Source organism: Taudactylus pleione, unplaced genomic scaffold, assembly GCF_031769625.1.
Source record: "Taudactylus pleione unplaced genomic scaffold, aTauple2 ptg000041l, whole genome shotgun sequence".
Lineage (NCBI taxonomy): Eukaryota > Metazoa > Chordata > Amphibia > Anura > Myobatrachidae > Taudactylus > Taudactylus pleione.
Window position 1 is genome coordinate 1,731,935 of NW_028284443.1, and position 19,827 is coordinate 1,751,761.

Here is a 19,827-nt window from a genome sequence, read left to right on the forward strand (position 1 = left end):
GATCATAGATATCCTTCACATTGGCAGGGGGCACAGATATCCATTGCCTCAAAAGTCTATGCTTAGGACAAAAGCTATTCAATTTTGCAATAAGCCCATGTAATATATTTTCTTCATGAACAGTTCATGCATCAGCTGTCACTGCACTAGTTAAAAGATAGTGTCCTTCCTTAGCAAGGCATGTTCTTCCTTCCATTAGGCTTATGACTTTAAATATTTGTCTTCAATTTGACACTGGATCGTATGTTGTTAATATCAGGAAAGAGACTAGGACCTGGAACTGTTACACCATAACCCAAATGAGCTCATCTGAAGACTAAGGAAAGGGCAGGCCACCAAGCCAGTGTGGGAACCTACATTAGGGACACCTCCCTCCACAAACGTGATGAATTGCATTGTGCTTATTCATTACCACTAACTAAGTTAACCTAGACTGAATAGCATCTGAAAAGTCAGATTTAGAGTAAATAGACACACTTTCCAAAATTTAAAACTTGTGATTTTGATTTAATTTTTTTTTTATCTTTTTGTTGTTGGGGAGTTATAGCTTGTCTTCATAGTTTCAAGAACATGTGTTGTTACCTTAAAAAAACACTGTAAATTAATTTATTTTGGTATTGCCTGGGGCTAATAAAAATTAAACCACCTACAAGGTTCAAAATACAGCAGTAATGGAAACAGGGTCTGATTCAGAGCTGCTCGCTAGATGCGATTGCTCGCTTCCAGCATATGCAAATCCAGCACACGTCCAGCAAGTCATTAGCACGCCCACTATGTCTTGGCGAGCAATCCCTTTGTGTATGCAGACACCCACCAGCCATTCATAAGACGCCCACTTGCGCACGTCATCTCCTGGAAGAGCATGAAAACATTGGTACATCGAGCACCATCAGATGTGCTCGCAGCGCTTGAGGTTGGCTATACCTGGCCGCAAGAACTGCGATTACTTCAGTGTGAAATACAACCAGATGACATGTACAATGACGCTGCCTGTTAATTATGCACACCTATAAAACGGCGTTGAAACACACAGGCATGCCTGCGTTCGTACCTCCACTCCCCCGTTTCTAGTGGCCTGCCCCTGTTACCACCCACAAGCGGCCTCTTCTGTCACTCATTCAACTGGGCTGTCTATGCTGCGCGAGTGAGCGCTTTTCGCAGTGGTTTGTGCACACGCGTTGTGATGCATACGTATGCGCAGAATGCAAATATCGGCCAGCTATGAGCGATCGCATCCTAGCGAACAGGTCTGAATCAGGTCCACAGTCTGCACAAGTACTCTGGGTAATGTTTTGATTCAGTAAGCTACTGAGGCACTGTTTTTGGGGACATGGAGGAAGCCACACCAATGAGACACAGTGCTTCAGTTTCTTCTTGTGTGCAGCTTGTGATTGTCTCTATTGCTGTTACCTTATTTTATGCAATGTTATATTACGTTTGCTGTTAAGGCATCCTTGACCTTAAAAGCTTAAGGGGTATATTTATCATTGTTCATCGATAGAACAGATTTCTCTTATTGCAGCCATAGAAAAGCTTTTATCGCAGCTCTCCAGCGACACCTCTAGGCAGTGATAAGAGACTTATTGCATTGCTGGCTAGAATGAAATGTATGTATGACCCTGCCCAACGAAACGCAGATTTTTAGCAGATTTTTACAAAGAAATGGAAATTAAAATTGGTTGAAAATAGAAGAAAAAATGTTAGTTTTAATATACTTATCAAAAGGAAAAAATGCTATATTTTAATACAAAAGCTTTTTTCTTGTGTATCACTGCGGCTGTTGCCATACAGAAAAGGTGATAGTATGAGAGTATAGTCAGTTGTAAATGTACTGCCGCTGACCTTGGTAATTATGTGTGTACTAGCTTAAACTATCACCAAAGGTAGCTGAAGATAGCCATTGGGCAACTGTGAGCCTTGTTAAATAGGGAGAAGCCCTGACTTTGGCATGGCAGCTGTTCAGGGCTCCCATTCATAATCCCTAAGGATCAGTACATTTTGCAAAAACATTAAGTTCAAATAGAAAAGTGACATTAACGTTGTAATTGAAATACTTAATTTACGATTTTTATTTACGTAGCATGGAATGTAAGGGTGCATTTATTATCACAGTTTACTTTAGAATCAGAAATATAAAGCAGTTTACTTTTATTAGTATGCAGATTATTTTTCAGGATTTACAGCAGCACATTCATTTTCATATTTTATTAAAGCAATTCTTATAATGCAAGGAAGATATAATATTGTTTCTAATCAATACCTAACCAGCATTATATGTCAGAATAGTCCCTTATGTATATAAATTTGTATTCAAAAACATAAAGAGCTCTAATGGCATAGATGAGAGTCTCATTTACTCACAATTATTCATTATCCACTCTCATAACTGCATAGAGAAGCGATAAAACAATTGCAGTTAAGTTGTGCCTGCAAACAAGGGAGATTCAGGTTAATTGGTCTAATACACTTTCCAATCACATCTGCACAAATTAGTTTGTGTCTTCACGTTTAGCAATATAATGGGTCATGATGGCAATCAAGTGAGAAGGATGTTTTAGTAATGAATAGGTTTTTTGATAGTAGGCCGTCAAAGGACAGATTTCAGAGGATTTGGACTTAAGCCCTGAGAGTCTTAGTGAATGTTTTTTTATGTAGATTTTTTTTTATGTGATTTATGTTATTGAGTTAAGACTTATATATGTTGCACAGGTTGAGATTTTCCTGTAAGGGCATAGGGTAGGGATTGCTCTGCTGACACACAGCTGCATGTTAGCAACATAAATTGAGTGTATATCAATTACTGGAAATGACGTTCTTACTGTAAATGGTAATGTCTCCAGTCTACCATTGCACTGCATGTTTGCAATACATCATTTTAAATAGGTATTATTCCAACTACAAGTTTACACAAGATTGATTAAATTTTTTATTAAGATACTGAGACTATTACTGCCCTAAAGCATCAAGAAAGTCATAAAATCATGCAAATAAGAAGGAACTTACTTTTAATTAGTTGTCTTCCATTTGACATACCCCCTGTTAAAAGTGCCTTTACCACGCATGCTGTATACTGGGCCTGATATGTTACTGATCGCAATTCTGCTTATACGCAAGCACCGCATATCAGCTGTGCTATTTAAATGTTTGCACTCACATTGCAATCACAGGCAGACATAAGGACGCCCACTTCCCCTTACTCAAATCCATATACTAGGGCAACATAGCGAAACAGTCGGTAGCATTGAGTAACATCGGACCCACATGCACACTTGCACAAACCCTGACCTTACTCAGAAATTGCTACCAGCCACGCACGCTATCAGTGCTATGGCTGCTTATGGCCACGCAGTGGATAATTTATGCACGCCCCTGCAACGGCATTGCAATGCACTGGCATGCCTGCGTTCGCCTGGCCACTCCCCTGTCACCACCCACAAACGGCACTTCCTGTCAATCACTCTGCTCTGGGTCTGCGTAGCCTCTAAATCGCAGTTCAGAACGCAATTGTTAGTTCACGCAATTTGATGCATGCGCATTACGCAACAATCTACATAACTGCGTTCCTTGCTGAATCAGGCCCACTGTTCCTAATTAACTTCATTATTTACCACCATGCTTTTTACATGTTCCCTTGTAACCCATGGCTTCTTCAATCCTTTCACCTCATAAAGGGGCTTACTGTATTCCTCATGTTCATATTCTCTTTAGAGAAAATTTAGGATTGAACTCGCTGTGATAAACTGCAAGATTTCCTTAAAATTAGGAGCAATTAATTTTTTTTTATATACCTTTGTTACTTCCAAAAAACTGCTCGATCTGCAGAGACAGCTTTTCAGAATTGTTAGACACTTCACCTCTGCACCACCATTCCACAGATTAGCACTGCCCTTCTTCGTACTGCGCATGCGCCTTTTAACATCTCGGGCATGTGTAGTGTTCCAGCACAGACAATGGCAGTGGGTGCCAGAACTTAGTGGATGAACTATATCTGTGCGGTGACCAGGACGGTTACACGGTGTGCACCAAGGTGTGTGGATGTGCGCAGTGTTAAATGTGGTTTGTGCAGGACCAGTGAAAATAGGTTTGACAAAGTCAGTTTTGTGTACATGTGTGTGGCAATTGGTTTGTGGTGTATGGGATGTAAGAAATACTTATTATGATCGGGACTCATCAGGAGAGATATATTGTTGGGTGTTGTGCTGAGTAATGAAACTATTGTGTAGAGCAGGTTATAGGTACTGCAGTAATAGTTTATTTATAGTGTAATCAGTAGTATAGTTGATGTAGATAAGTGTCTGAGATGATAAGGGTTATATGGATAACGTCATTGTGGGGGAGTGTAGTGTGTGGTGTACAGTGAGGAGTAATGATGTGTGCATGTAACTGGCATCTTATGTGTGCATCAATGGATGGTAGTAGTACCAGTCTCCTTGTAACATGTCAATAGTGGGGGGGAGGGAAAGGCGTGGAATTGAGGGATATTATAGGCTAATGTGTGGGTAACCTAATCAGTAGTGGGGGAGACCAACTTTTGATGTAGTGCTGAAATGGTTGGCGGGATAGAGCAGTCTGGGTGTTGTGGGTAATGCTGATGGTATCTGCAGATTATGACAGTGGGGTGAAGGGACAGTGCAGGAAGTTATGAAGCTGCACAGAGCTAGTTGTGAGCCAAGCTGTGCAAGCAGCTGCATGTGCTGTGGAGCCTGGAGGGGAGGATGGACAAGCCAGTTGCAGTGAGGATACAAGTGGCTTCAGGTGCATTGGAGCCTGGAGAGGAAAAGAGACAAGCCGGAAGCAGTGAGAATTTAAGCAGCCATGAGTGTCATGCAGCCTGAAAGTGAGGGGGGATGGAAGTGAACGGCAGAGCTGGAGGCAGTAAACAGCAGCTTGTGAACATTTTCGGGGCATTGTACGCCATCTCAGGATGGCGTACAGTAACACTCACAAGTTATGAATGGGTCCCTAAATAGCATTCAACTCTCATAGAACTCTATAATAGTTACTGTATCAATGTAGATTAAAACACATAATAGTTCAGATACACACAGTGGCTTGTTAAAGTATTCTACCCCCTAAAAAGTCAACAGATTTGTCTGTATTATAAATGACACTTACACAGATTGTTCCAGACATTATTTTTATTGTGAACCAATAGACTGTTGAAGTAAATTCATTATTCATCTGTACTTTAAAAAAAAAATCTCTGTTGAATTGAGATTTAGATCTTGACTTTAGGCCTGATTCAGAGCCGAACGCTCTCACCAGAGCGCTCGCTCTGAATCAGGGCCCTCCTCCATGAAAATGGAGCGGCCTCCTGGCCGCTCGCATAGCTGTGGGTGACCACCCACAGCATATGCGAGCGTCCATGATGATGGTCGTGATGGTCTTGACCATTGCGACCATCGGGCTTGCGACGGAGACCCTGCGGTAGGGTCTCGCTGCCGCAAGCCCTGGAGTGATTTTGGCTCTATCAGAGCCAAAATCACTCCCACTGACATCACTACTGATGGCAGTGGGGCCGGCTTCAGACGGTAGGCATTCCCATGGGAACGCCTCCGTCTGGCAGGCACGCCACCGGCACGCCCACCAAAGGGGGCATGCTGTCAATCAACATCGACAGCACGCCCCCTTTGGTGCGAGACCCAGAGCGATGGAGAGCCCGTTGGTCGCCGGGTCTCACGCATGCGCACGACAGAGCTCCCTCCGTCGTGCGCATGCGCAGTGGGGGAACATCGACCCGCTTGCGAGCGTCCTGCGCTCGCGAGCGGGTCTGAATGACCCCCTTTGCCCATTGTCGAACTTTCACTTTTTTATTATTGAATCATGCCAGTGTTGCTTTGACCTTGTACTTGGGATCATTGTCCTGTTGAAAGGTGAACTTTCTCTCAAGTTTTAGTTTTCTAGCGGACTGAAGTGAGTTATCGTGAAGTATCTTCCTGTGTTTTGCACAATTCTCTGGTCCTTCAATTTTAGCAGAATGTCCATTTTATCCCACAACAGAAACAAGTTTCTCTTGTCCTACTTTGGTGTGGGTTATGTCCTGAGGAAGATCAGCCTCTGACTGAAATGTTAACTATACCTTGATGTAAGCAATTAACTGTTTTTTAAAAGAATCCTGGTGAATTCTACTTCTTTTTGGATTATCAATATAACATCCTCATGAGGATCCACTGGGTTTGCACCTCAGTCATTGAGTGCCAAACTTACTTGGATTTTGTATATCGATCAGCAATAACATTACAACCACCAGCCCAATATTGTGTAGGTTCCCCTCATGCCACCATAACAGCTCTGACTCTTCAAGGCATGAACTCGACAAGACCTCTGAAGTTGTCCTGTAGTATTTGGCACCAAGACATTAGAAGCAAATAATATAAGTCCTGTAAATTGAAAGCTGGGGCCTCCATGTCTTCTTCCAGCACATCACATAGATGCTCTATTGGATTGAGATCTGAAGAATTTAGAGGCTAATTCAACACCTTGAACTATTTGTCATGTACCTCAAATAATTCCTGAACAATGTTTGCAGTGTGGCAGGGCACATTATCCTGCTGAAACAGGACACTGCCATCAGGGATTACCTTTGCCATAAAGGGATGTACTTGATCTGCAACAATGTTTAGGTAGGTAGTGTGTGTAAAAGTAACATCCACATGAATGCTAGGACCCAAGGTTTCACAGCAGAACTTTACACTGCCTCCGCCAGCTTGCCTTCTTTCCATAGTGCAGAGTTTCCTAAACTCCGCCATTACATTTCAGGTTTTAAGGATATCCATGCTAGAGTCCAGATGGTTAAATAAAATTGATTAAGGTACTAATTATGTCACCTGTGCTCCAGCATGGATCTCCTTAAAACCTGGACTGTAATGGGGTTTGGGAAACTCTGCCATAGTGCATCCTGGTGCCATCTCTTCCCCAGGTAAACAATGCACAAGCACCTGGCCATCCACATGATGTAAAAAAATGGGATTCATCAGACCAGGTCACCTTCCATTGCTCAATGGTCCTGTTCTGATACTTAATTGTCCATTGTAGATGCTTTTGGCTGTGGACAGGAGTTAAAATGGGGACTCTGACTGGTCTGTGGCCACAGCAAGCAGCAATGCATTGTGTGTCCTGACAACTTTCTATCATAGCATTAACTTTTTTAGCAGTTTGTGCTACAGTGGCTCATCTGTTGCATCAGACCAGATGGGCTAGCCATAACTCACGATGCGCATCAATGAACCTTGGGTGCCCATGACCCTTCCTTGGACCACTTTTAGTACTTAACTAAGTGCTGCATACCAGGATTAACCCACAAGACTAGCTTATGTAGATGCTCTGACCCAGTCCTCTAGCCATCACAATTTGGCCCTTGTCATAGTTGCTCAGATCCGTACGCTGGTGTGAGAGGTATAAAAGCTGGTAAGTTATCTCACTATTGTCCCCTCCATTTTCTTTATACTATATATATATATATATATATATATATATATATATATATATATTAGGGATGTGCAGGCTTCGTTTTTTTTTTTACCGAATCTTATTGGGTATCAGCTGTCAAGAGTTTTGGATAGCCAATAAGATTCGGTAAAAAAAAACCGAACGGAACCGAGTAGAACCGAGCCTGCACATCCCTAATATGTGTATATATATATATATATATATATATATATATGCATAATAAAGACCCGGCACTCCATAAGTCCCAAACTTGGTAAATGCCTTGCTCCAGGTGCCCTCAGTGAGGCGGAGATCACTCCCCTCTGTATAGTCCACAACAGGTACAGCGGCACTCAGGAGACTTCACAACCAACATGTATTTATTTCGACGTTTCGGGATACGGAGACCCCTCTGTATGTTCCTGAAGACGGGGTCTCCGTATCCCCGAAACGTCGAAATAAATACATGTTGGTTGTGAAGTCTCCTGAGTGCCGCTGTACCTGTTGTGGAATATATATATATATATATAGCGAGAGAGAGAGAATGTGTATGTGTCTCTGCTGTATATTGTGGACTAGGACACTGAGACATATCATTTGCAGATTGGAATTATCTCAATGCCATGTTTACCACTAAAGATAAGCTGTTTTTATATCAATTTACGTGTGTAATTGTCTTTGTGTGATAAAACACCTTTTTTTTTTTTTTTAAACATTATGCCATGTATTTTATCTTGTTAATATTTCCTGAACTCATGAAATACAAGGCTCTGGATATCCATTGGATATTTGATGAATGGGCATATTGTGATTTACATTTACAAGTGCTTAAAGTTGTGTCCTCATTAGTGATGTGCGCCCTGTCTTTTGGTTTTGGATTTGTATATCTCTCGTGTTTTGGATCTGGATTTGATTTTGCCAAAACCACCCTTGTGTGTTTTGGTATTGGTTTTGGTCATTATTTTTTTTTTCAAAAATGTATAAAAACTGCAAAAAAAACACATAATTTGGGCTTATTTGTTCATACAGTATTATTAAGCTCAATAACATTAATTTCCACTAGTTTCCAGTAAATTTTGACCACCACACATCTCACAATATTGTTTTAATCCGGTAGAGGCCCAAAATTTGCACCAAGTGAGCTGGCTGAATAAGCTAAGTGGCAGCAGTGGGCGGCACAAACACATGGCAGTTCAACTTCCAACATGGCACATAAGGAACGGGATCAGTATGAAATACCGCCGGACGCAAGTCTACGGCGGAAGACCGGCAGTGAAGATCCCGACAGGTAAGTATTTCAACTATTACTAATCTAACCCCCCCTAACCCTCCCTTAGGGGTGCCTAACCCTAACCCCCCCGGGGGTGCCTAACCTAACCCTCCCGTCCGTGGCTGTCTGCGCCCGGCTTACCTTCGATCAGTATGCCGGGCGTCGGGCTCCCGGTGTAGGTAAAATGACAGGCGTCGGCATTTCAACGTCTGTCATTAGACCCCTGACGGGATTAGACAGTCTTGAAGCCCGCAGTGTGCATTTTGACCGTCGGCTTCCTGACTGCATCCCAAGGAAACATATGTTTTCATTAATCAAGAGGCCTGAGGAAGATGAATGTAGTTGAAGGCAGGGACAGGAAGGGTTGATTGGTAGTAAATTTTACACCATTTACATGTCTGTTCTGCACACTCTCTACAGCCGGAGTGAAAACGGCGCCGACCACTGGGACCCAAAACCCGCGAGAATCCGACAACGGGAGAATGACATTTTGCCTAGTTTTCGGATCCGAGTCAAGTGGGAAAACCCGAGCCAGACTCTGATCCGAGCTCGAATTGCGAAGTTCGGGTGGGTCTGGTTCTTTGAGAACCGAACCCGCTCATCTGTAGTCCTCATACACTATTGCCAAAGTCACATAAACATCCCTTTGTATATCTTTGTATATATATTGTAGTGGCTGTAGTACACTAGAGGGGGAGTTATGGAAGAGGAGTACCAGTATATTCCATACAGGTGTGACTTAAGGGGTGTAAATGGCTTAGAGGTAGCTTCTGAGCACACAAGCTATCTGTATTTGCTCATCTTTTTTTACATGTAATACATTGTTAGCAAACCAGTTATCTGCATTTGCTCATCTGTTTTTACATGTAATACGTTATTCAAAAATACACAATTTCCAACTAATGCTCATAAAGCGGCCTAATTCACTTCAATTCTACCCAGGTTTTGTGGTCAGGTAATAGCAATTTTCAGTGACTATATCACAGGTCATCAATGTATTGTCTATTCTTTTATGGTCCTTCTGAAATATGTGTAATCCCCACATACTTTTGGAATAATCTCCTCCAATTAGCCCTTCCCTCTGTTGCCCTGTTATATATTTATACATTTGCAACTTAATTGTGAGGATTTTCCAGCCACATCTGTCAGTATAATGACACTGTTGTTTCTAACTATAGACTATAGTAACATGATGAGGAATACACAGTAAGGTTTTACAGAGCTTGATACAAACACATTGCTGAACAGGTCATTTTTAAATTCACCTTTAATTATGACTATTTTCAGTCTTGAGTAGTCACTAAAGCATGGCCAGAATTTACATTTAATTAGAGCTATACTGGCTTTGTCAACTACATTGATGTCACAGTACCACAGTTAATGTGATCCTGCTTTCCAACTGTCACATTGTGGGAATGACTCTGACACTTACTGTACTATAAATGTCAGACAATATACTGTACAGAAAAATAAAGCACATTGGGAACTTCAGAATGAAAGCTCTCTCATGAGCTTTATTTTTACATCTACATTTGTATGCTCCTGTTTCATGGTATGCTACTTTCTCCAATGTCCGGCGCTCTGGAAGATGTTTATTACTTTGCTTTGTTTATTGATAGCAAACCTACCAACTCCCCCCATTTTAGCAGGACAGTCCCTATCATGCTACAGTAGGTTAGACGCATTGCTCACAGACAGTAATGTAGTTTTAAGATACTGGTGACTTTGTAGATGTGATTTAGGGGCCTATTCATCATACCTAAACTTTCTCTGGAGGTAATTAGGTTTAGAACTCGCATGGAGTTCTACCTAATTACCGGAGGAATTCATCATTCCTCCTCTCCATAACTATCTATTCCGAAAAGCTGTCAGATTGTTATCGCTATCTACACTAACTTACCGCAGCTGGAATCCGTGCTGCGCATGCGCCATTACATTCATAAAATAGCGCATGCGCAGCACTACATACAGCTGCAGTAGTTTTGTGTCCCCCCCAACTCCCCCTCCCCCCTCCGCTCACCTCCCCCCTGTCCCCGCACTTACCTGCCCGCTGCAGCGCCTCCGGCTCCGATGGCTGGTCTGACACGTGTTCTCCCAGCTGACCAAAGTAGTTTAGAAAAAAAAACAGGTTTTTGTGTTTTTTTTCTAAACTTTATTGTGTTTTGCTGGGAGAACACTTGTCAGACCGGCCTCCGGAGCCAGAGGACAGACCAGAGCCCCGGAGGGAGACGCCGGGGGACCTGTCCACGCTGACACAGATAAGTGTCACCTGCTATTCACCACCTCACAGTGGCGAATAGTAACTCAATTAAATTCCAAACATACATAATTTTCGGAATTTGATCAATATAATAATTTCCATATCCGTGCTGTGGAAATTAATGCAGGGGGACTTAAGTCTCTTCATGAATACTAAAATAATGGTAATTAAGGAAAATGGCCTTAAAAACGTTATTTTAGTGTTGATGAATAGGCCCCTCAGTGTGTTAAAGAAAATGTACCTGAAGTACTTTAAATGCAGAGCGTTAAATGTTTTAGTAGCTGCAACCTTGCAAATTGTTCACTTTAGAGTAGTACCCCTTATACACATCATCTAAAAACACTTTTCATGTGATAATTTATTAATTGACATTTTATATATTTTTTCTTTGATTTGAGATTGACTGATAGAAAAGCTGTTTTGTGACACACTATTTACAGACTCTGTAATAGCGCACAGAATAAAACGTTGCTTCAGTGATGACATTTTCCCTTACACTTTTTAAGTTTACAATTGTGCAGTGAGAATGAAGTTTTATTATTTATTTTCTTTGAAAATGTCTACCAATTAATTTATACAGTTAAACCCGTGTTATGTGCATCCTAAAAGGTATTTTTACCTTTATTGTTTCCATAATTGTAGGTTAAATCTTAGGTCGATTTTAGTGGGTTTTTCTCGCACACTTTGAAGATGAGTGTCTGTACATATATTCGACTCAAAATGGATAAATAAGATTTAGATGATTTTTCTTTTTTAATGTTAATCATGATTAGACTGTTATTTTAGATTCACTGATTCTCACAAAAGTTGTTTTCATTTTGTCTGCATCCACGGGACATCTGGACATGACATGAAGAAGTGCTAAAACTTAGTCCACCTACAGACAGATATTCCATTCATTTTATAGATTATCATCTAGGGCAGAGATGTTGTTGAGAGAGTCTCAATGAAAATGTTAGAAAGCCTAAGGGGTCTGTTTATTAAACAAACAAAACTTTTTTGCTGTATTTTAGCTGGAAAAATCAATTTTCATTTCTCCCTATTTAACACATTGAAAACCGCAACCATTGATTTCTCTGCTACCGTGTTTCCCCGATAATAAGACCTACCCCGAAAATAAGCCCTACCCTTCATTTTGTAACCCGGTCCAAGTTAAGGCCTACACCGAAAATAAGACCTACCTGAATCTCATTTCGAGCTGGGAACGCTGCAGAGACCAGCGTTCCCAGTCATGCAGTGCGCGGGTGACGTCATGACGTCAACCGCGCGCTGAGGGTCCTGTGCGGCCGCGCCTGCTGGATCATGTTAGATCCAGTCAGCGCGCAAGTGAGAGCGACATCCCGGACGGCTGCGAGTCAGGTATGTGCACTGCAATAAGGGACACTGCTACAGGTGGGCCTGCAAGGCGGGGGCCTGCATAAAGGTCACTTCTACAAGGGGGCCTGCAAGGGGGTGGCCTGCATAAAGGTCACTTCTACAAGGGGGCCTGCATAAGGGGCACTTCTACAAGGTGGCCTGCATAAGGGGCACTTCTACAAGGTGGCCTGCATAAGGGGCACTTCTGCAAGGGGGTGGCCTGCATAAGGGGCACTTCTGCAAGGGGGCGGCCTGCATAAGGGGCACTTCTACAAGGGGGCCTGCATAAGGGGCACTTCTACAAGGTGGCCTGCATAAGGGGCACTTCTGCAAGGGGGCGGCCTGCATAAGGGGCACTTCTACAAGGGGGCCTGCATAAGGGGCACTGCTGTCAATGATAATTAATATAAGACCTACCCTGAAAATAAGCCCTATGGTGTTTTTTTTAACAAAAAAAAAAAATAAGACAGTGTCTTATTATCAGGGAAACACAGTATTCTGTTTCCACTCAAAAGTGTCGCCCCCCCATAGCTCTCAATGGGACTAAGCACTAAGCCAAATTGTTTAATACACTTATGTATCCTTACCAACTTGCTCATGCGCAACCCCCATAGAACACATTATTTAGTGTGCATGCACAGCCTTTCTGGCTCATGCATGCACCCTTTTCAAACCAGCCTTGAATAAGTCTTTTAAAGTTGCGAAAGACTACAACTTAGCGACAGCTGATTTCTGCAAAAGTTGTCCCGGCAAGGTAAATTAAATACTTCGCAAAACAGCACAAAATGCCAAAAACCCTATCAAAAATGTGAGAATTGCTAAATAGACCCTTAATGCCCACATTTATTGTTAAAGAGGAGGGCTCTGCCCAGCTGGCCCCAGAGCCGACGGGCACTAGGACCTGCCATGGCTCTCTCTTGAAGTCTGACCTGAGCTACTGTCCTCCATAGATGGATGTGCCCCCCAAATAAACCATGCTGTCTAAAGCCATGAGACTCCCAAACTCCACTGTTTCACCACTGTTTAGCATATTTCTGCAGCCTGTACCTACTAATTAATCCTGTGTAATATACTACCAGTTTTTAATTCATTAATAAACTGACTCCCTGGTTAAAGCAATCTGCTGTGGACTTACTTCCATATGCACACCTGCTGTGCACTTAAAGCATTCAGCACATTTGTCAAACTCTGCCAATACTTATGGTGCTTACACACAGTCAGATTTATGAACGATTGAACGAGTTTTACAACGATTTGAACAATGATGAACGATTGAATGATTTCTGAGAGTATTAAAATGAATGAAATCATCAAAATCTGTCTGCAAACACAGTCGATGTCAGAGATCGTTATCTGACATGCGGGAACGCGCATCGTTCATCGATGCATGCCCTACATGTCAAAGATTTTTACAATCGTTATCTTTCATATCTGATAAGAAATCTGACCGTGTGTATGCACCATTATGTCTACATATAATGCAGTCCTTCCACATGTTACAGTTTCACTGCTCTGCTGCTACTCCTAAGGGAAACCCAGGGAATTGTACTCCGAAACAGTATTCCAAGTAACTTTTCTTTAATATACTGTAGCTTACCCCTTAAAGATTTCTATGGAGGGGAATATGAGTAGGAGGAGCTATAAAAGGCTGCAATCTCTGTGATTGTGGCTTATTAACGCACTAAGATCCTCCTCCGAAGCTTCATACAACTTTGGAATTTCAGCAGCCTGTGAAATGACTGCACGATTATGACATTGTAATCATGCCATCATTTTACAGTCTGTGCTGTGCCTACACTGAACGTTCAGTCATTCAGTGTAGGCACATCAATTATCCCTGAACATGGGCAATCTGTCTTTATCGGTAGATTGACCAACATGTTCTGGCGATAATTGATGTCGGAAACGACCAGCGGGAGCGCGATTTGTGCCCGATTACTGAGCAATTGCACGATTACGATGTCGTTATTGTGCAATCGCTCAGTAATGTCGTGTAGTGGATACTCGGCATAAGTGCCCATGATAAGGCTTGTGAAAAATCAATGTGCCTGGTAATACAGCATTAAATAAGCCTTTTCACTGCCGTAGGTAACAATACACATTTCACTTACATGAAAATTCAAGTTTTACTAGGTAGGAATGAGCATACCGAATGACACTTACAGATTATTGTGTACAGTATATCACATCACGTGGCAGAGCACATTAAAACTCATTGTTTACTACTAGAAAATTGCTTTGCTACAATGAAGATCATAAAAGAGTTCTCAAACGTGTACTTGTGTTTTATTTTGGGAGTACTCTTGTACTCCTGTGTGTAGGCCATGCTCCCAGAACAAGTGGGCAGGGTTTTAATGACTCTTAAAAGTAGGCAATAATATGGACTGATGAATATATTCATAAAATTAAATCTTTTATTGGATGTGTTCCTGTTCATATTTTGTTACCTAACTTGTTTGTGCTAATCTTTAACTATCATTTTAAAGAAGACTGTGAAGTACATTAAAACGCGATTTTAAGATAATTTATAAAAAAAAAGTATATGTATGAAGTATTTATGCAGAATATATCATGATAAATTTAAGTTTGATATTTAATTTGTCATTGCACTTATGACTCTGCTGAAGTCAGAATGACCTATCAAGAGTAATTTACTGGTTGGACTCTATAATGTACTTGTTAGAACAGTTTTTGTTATTAATAATTAAGTGTCAGTGCTAAAATAAAGCCACTTAAATCAACAGACAGCATGTAATTATTGTGCTCTGTAAGAGAGTCTGAAACATATTTGACAAACTGGTAATGTACACATACAGACAGTACTTATCAGGATTCATAGAATGTTAAAGAAGAAATAGTTACCTTATTGTTATTGAAATTCTGTTTCATTGTTTTATTATGTGCATGTTCTTACCAGTCTTGTTATTTTAAAACCATAGATTATTTAAGTATAACATGCAATTGCCTTATAATTTATACTTTATCATATATTATATATTTTCTATATATACATAATAAACAAGAAAGTCTGTCTGTCTGTCTGCCTGTCCTTTATGCATGGCCAGAGTTTTGGACCTAGTTCCACCAAATTGGTCATGGTGGTGTAATCTGACCAGGATTAAGTTTTTGCCTAGGTTTGAACTTTGTCAGGGCCACCCACTGTCAAACAATACTCCTGGTGCATTATTCGAGCTGCGTTGTCCAATGCAGCATCGGATACTCTGCGGTAACATCGGCCGGCTAAGGTGACCCATAAGGTCAAACAAGCCGGCCGCTGCAGATGAGAGAAAGAGGCCAGGAAATCTCTGTCAGCCGATGGAGATCCTTGTCTCTTCCCTCTCCCCCAACGTCGTAACAGTACACAGCGTGCGGCCACACAGTAGTACCCCTTATACACATCATGCCACACAGTAGTAGTGCCTCTTATTCATCATGCCACACAGTAATGCTCCTTACACTACACAGTAATTATCCTTACACATTATACCACACAGTAAAGCCCTTTACAGATTATGCCACATAGTAGTAGTGCCCCATATAACACATTATTCCACACAATAGTTGTGCACCATATAACACAATATTCTACACAATAGTAGTGCCCCTTACACATTTTCCAATAAATTCTCAGTGCTAGTTTAATACCTTTTAATACCTTAGCTGATACAAAAACAATACACCTGCTGCAGAATATTAAGAGGTACTACCCACATCACACAAACACTAAAAAAATATAACCCAAATCTACGCTGGTGCATTCATGTAAATCATAAAAAAACATTTATTAAAATATACATATCCCATAAAATGATGTAAAAACCTTATGCAATAAAACAACTACTTAATACAATAACTTTAAATTATATTGAAACAATTGTATACAAATTCAGCATATACAATTGCAACATAATAACTGAAAAGAAAATGTCCGTGGTTTTGGATTCACAATGGCTAGCGTGATAGCTTAAATAATAGTAATAATAAGTCCTGTCCATCTATGTTAATCCTTATTGCATGTCAGATGATGTTTCAAATAAATTCAACTGCACTTGTTGTGCTAAGGAATATAACGACCACACTTATAGCAGCTTTGTGGCATGAGGCAGACAGTTACACATTATGTCACACAGTAATGTCCCTTACACATTATGCCCCCCACAGCAACTCATCTACCCGTGTCCCTTCAGCAGCCTCTCACCTCCCCGTGTGTGCCATCAGCAGCCAGCAGGTGTGAAGTAAGTGCCGAGCCACCAGCTAATTACAGCTGTCGCACCGGCAAGCAGCGGCAGACATGCACATACAGTGCAGTGCAATTTGAATCTGGTGCTGGTCGTGAGCCAATCTGAGCTCGCAGACTGGCAACCAATCCACCACTGCTGATTGGCTGCCAGTCTGCCAGCTCTTGATTGCCTCGCGACCGGCGGCGCTGTCTCTCCATGTCTGCCTGCTGGTGCGACTGCTGTAATCAGCTTGCGGGCCAACCCCAAAACAACACTACTGACACCCGGGCCCCCCTCATCAATCCTGACTGGACCTACCCATCTTGTGTGCATGACTGGCTGCAGGGGGAGCAGCGGGCACACAGAGGCAGCTCGAGCACCATAGCAGCCGCACCACTTGCACACACGGTAGTTACACCACTGTTTGATTGCATGTAAGCAAACACTGGGGTCCTTTCAGGATCAATGAAATTAGGTTATAGGCAAGGACAATGTAAGCATCTAAAAGCTGCAGGTGTACTTCAGGGTCCAATCTCAACCTGGGCAATGCCGGCTATCCCAGCTAGTATCAAATATAAGTTATGCCTTGATAGTGTGCTTAACACAATAATGGAACTATGGTCACTGCAGGGGTGTTGTGGAGCTGACATTGCTGATCCATCCTACCAAGACTCCCACTCTGCTCTTCTGAACATGTGCAGGAAAGCCGCAAACAGGTCATATTGCAAAAGTATCCTCAGACACCTTAAAATTCAGGAGTCTCCAGGCATTTGTTTGTCATATCCTATACAGGTTGAGTTTCCCATATCCAAAATTTTTGGGACCAGGAGTATTTTGGATAACAGAATATTCCGAATTTTGGAATATTTGCATATCATAATAAAATATCTTGGGAATGGGGTCCAAATATACACACAAAATGCATTTATGTGTTATATATACCTTATACACACAGCCTGCAGGTAATGTTATACAATATTTTCAATAGTTTTGTGGCTCAAGCAAAGTTTGTGTACAGAAATGAAATTAATTTATGTTTCATATACACCTTATACCCACAGCCTGAAGGTAATTTTATACAATATTTTTAATAATTTGTGCCTTAGACAAAGTTTGTGCACATTGAACCATCAAGAATCAAAGGTTTCATTATTTCAGCCATGCCAAAATAATTCCGTATCTCGGAATATTTGGATATGGAACGATCTGTACAGTATATTGAATTTTTTTTTTCTTATTTTATACCAAATCGTATTGATTCCAAATGCAAAGTAAATGTATGGTTAGTGTGTTAAATATTAGAAGGAATATCTGTAACCATATGAAATCGCATGGCCACAAGTCGACTTCTTTTATAGAGGGCAGGGTACGCCAAGGTGACATGTAATATACAGTACTTTTTTCAAATTTAAGTTCTGTGTTATGGGAATAAATTCAGAACCTTACTAACATCACTGCTCACCAAACATAAGCAAATATTTGATAGAATTCTTTACATACTGAATGTTTGTTACTTTTAATAAAAAATGTAAAAAAATGGGTGGAGTCACTTTACACCAAAAAATATACTTATTTACACTTTTTACCTGTGAAGTAGTCACTTTTTTGAAGGATTACAGAATAATTTTCTCACTGTTATTTCTATACAATTTTTTTCAAGACCAGAGATTTGCTGCCTCTTATTCTCTGTCAGAAACTCTATTTTCTGCAGAAACTCTTTCTTTGGGGTGACAGAGAGCCATAACTACTAATGTAGATGACAATGAAGCTTATTTCTGTTGGCAGGTTCTAGGGTAAGAATTGTCCCCGTAAATGAGACAATATGAAATCACTTGAATTATTCATTATAATTTCTACAACACTCAATTTACAATTAGGGGTACAACATGGGATGCCACTGTAACACCCCTTCACTGTGACATGCTGTGTAAGGGTATGTGGATATGGAATAAAGCAGAAAACGTCAGAGCCGTTGAGACAACCATGGGGCCCAGGCAAAGAAAGGGTCGTGGCCAAAATCGGGAGGCTTGGCCACACCTCTCCTGAAACAAAGGAACACATTATGTGCGGCACAAGGAAGTAGCTCTGCACACTGCAACCCTCTCTGTAGCTGGCCCAGGCCTTTCCAAGAAGCCCGGTCCTGGGTAATTTGTACCCCTTCTCCTCTCAGTGCACCAAGGTACTTCTCACCTCTGTAGTCTTTAATCAGTGCCTTCATCCGAATCACAGCTTGAGTCTTCTGTGGAGTGTCCCGGACAATGAACACCAGGGGAAGATTCGAGAAGCCCATCACTATTTCACTCTGAGAACAATATGTGCTGCAGAAGCCACTGTGGCACATTTAATGGGAAAATTACTAAATGCATTTTTTTTGTAGAATTATATAGACTGTAAAAATAAATAACAGGACAATTAAACAGCAGTTTAATGACACAAAATTTTGAGATGATAGACATTAGCCCCTGGGTTTGGCGTTTAGGTGTACTAACTTGTCAAAACACTTTCTGTAGAATCTGTGCATGCAAAATTAATTAAGAGCAGTATAAGAATGGAAAGGATCAATCGACGTAGCTCTAGGCAGTATAAAAGTTAAATGGTTTATCACCAGGCGATATGTCAGTTTGCATGTAACTAACAACTAAAGGTTATGTCGTACTATGGCAGTGTTTCCCAACTCCAGTCCTCGGGAACCCCTGACAGTGCATGTTGTATAGATCTTATGAATTTCACAAATGAAATAATCAGCACCAGCTGAGGATCTTTTAAGATGTGTCAGCCAGTACTGGATACACTTTGCAAGCGATATATCGGCTTGCATGTAACTAAGGGCGCACATCCACTAGGCGATATTAATGAGCGATTGAACGATAGCAGTATTGTTATCGTTCAATCGCTCATTAATCGTGCATGAATCGGGCACTAAAATGTTGGAAACGACCAGCGATGCGCACTCCCGCTGGTCCTTTCCGACATCAATCATCGCCCGAACATGCCGGTCAATCTGCTGATAATGACAGATTGGCCACGTTCAGGGATGATGGATGGTGCCTACACTGAATGACTAATCGTTTTAGTGTAGGCACTGCACGGGATGGGAAACGACGGTACGATTACAATGTTGTAATCGTACTGTCTTCCCCTGGTCACCTAGTGGATGTGCAGCTTAACACTTAAGAGACTATGGGGTCTATTCATTAAGGGAAAAATATCCCCTGTGATAATTAAGGATTTAACTTGCTGCAAGTTCAATACAAGTACTGGAAGCATTCATCATGCCTCCTATACTTAAGTAT

General features: G+C 41.3%; 1 protein-coding gene across 1 annotated transcript in view; it reads left to right on the forward strand.

The window, feature by feature from the left end:
- TBC1D22A (TBC1 domain family member 22A) overlaps positions 1–19,827 on the forward strand; it is a 731,641-nt gene that overhangs the window by 697,920 nt on the left and 13,894 nt on the right. The gene's annotated exons all lie outside the window — the stretch shown is intronic.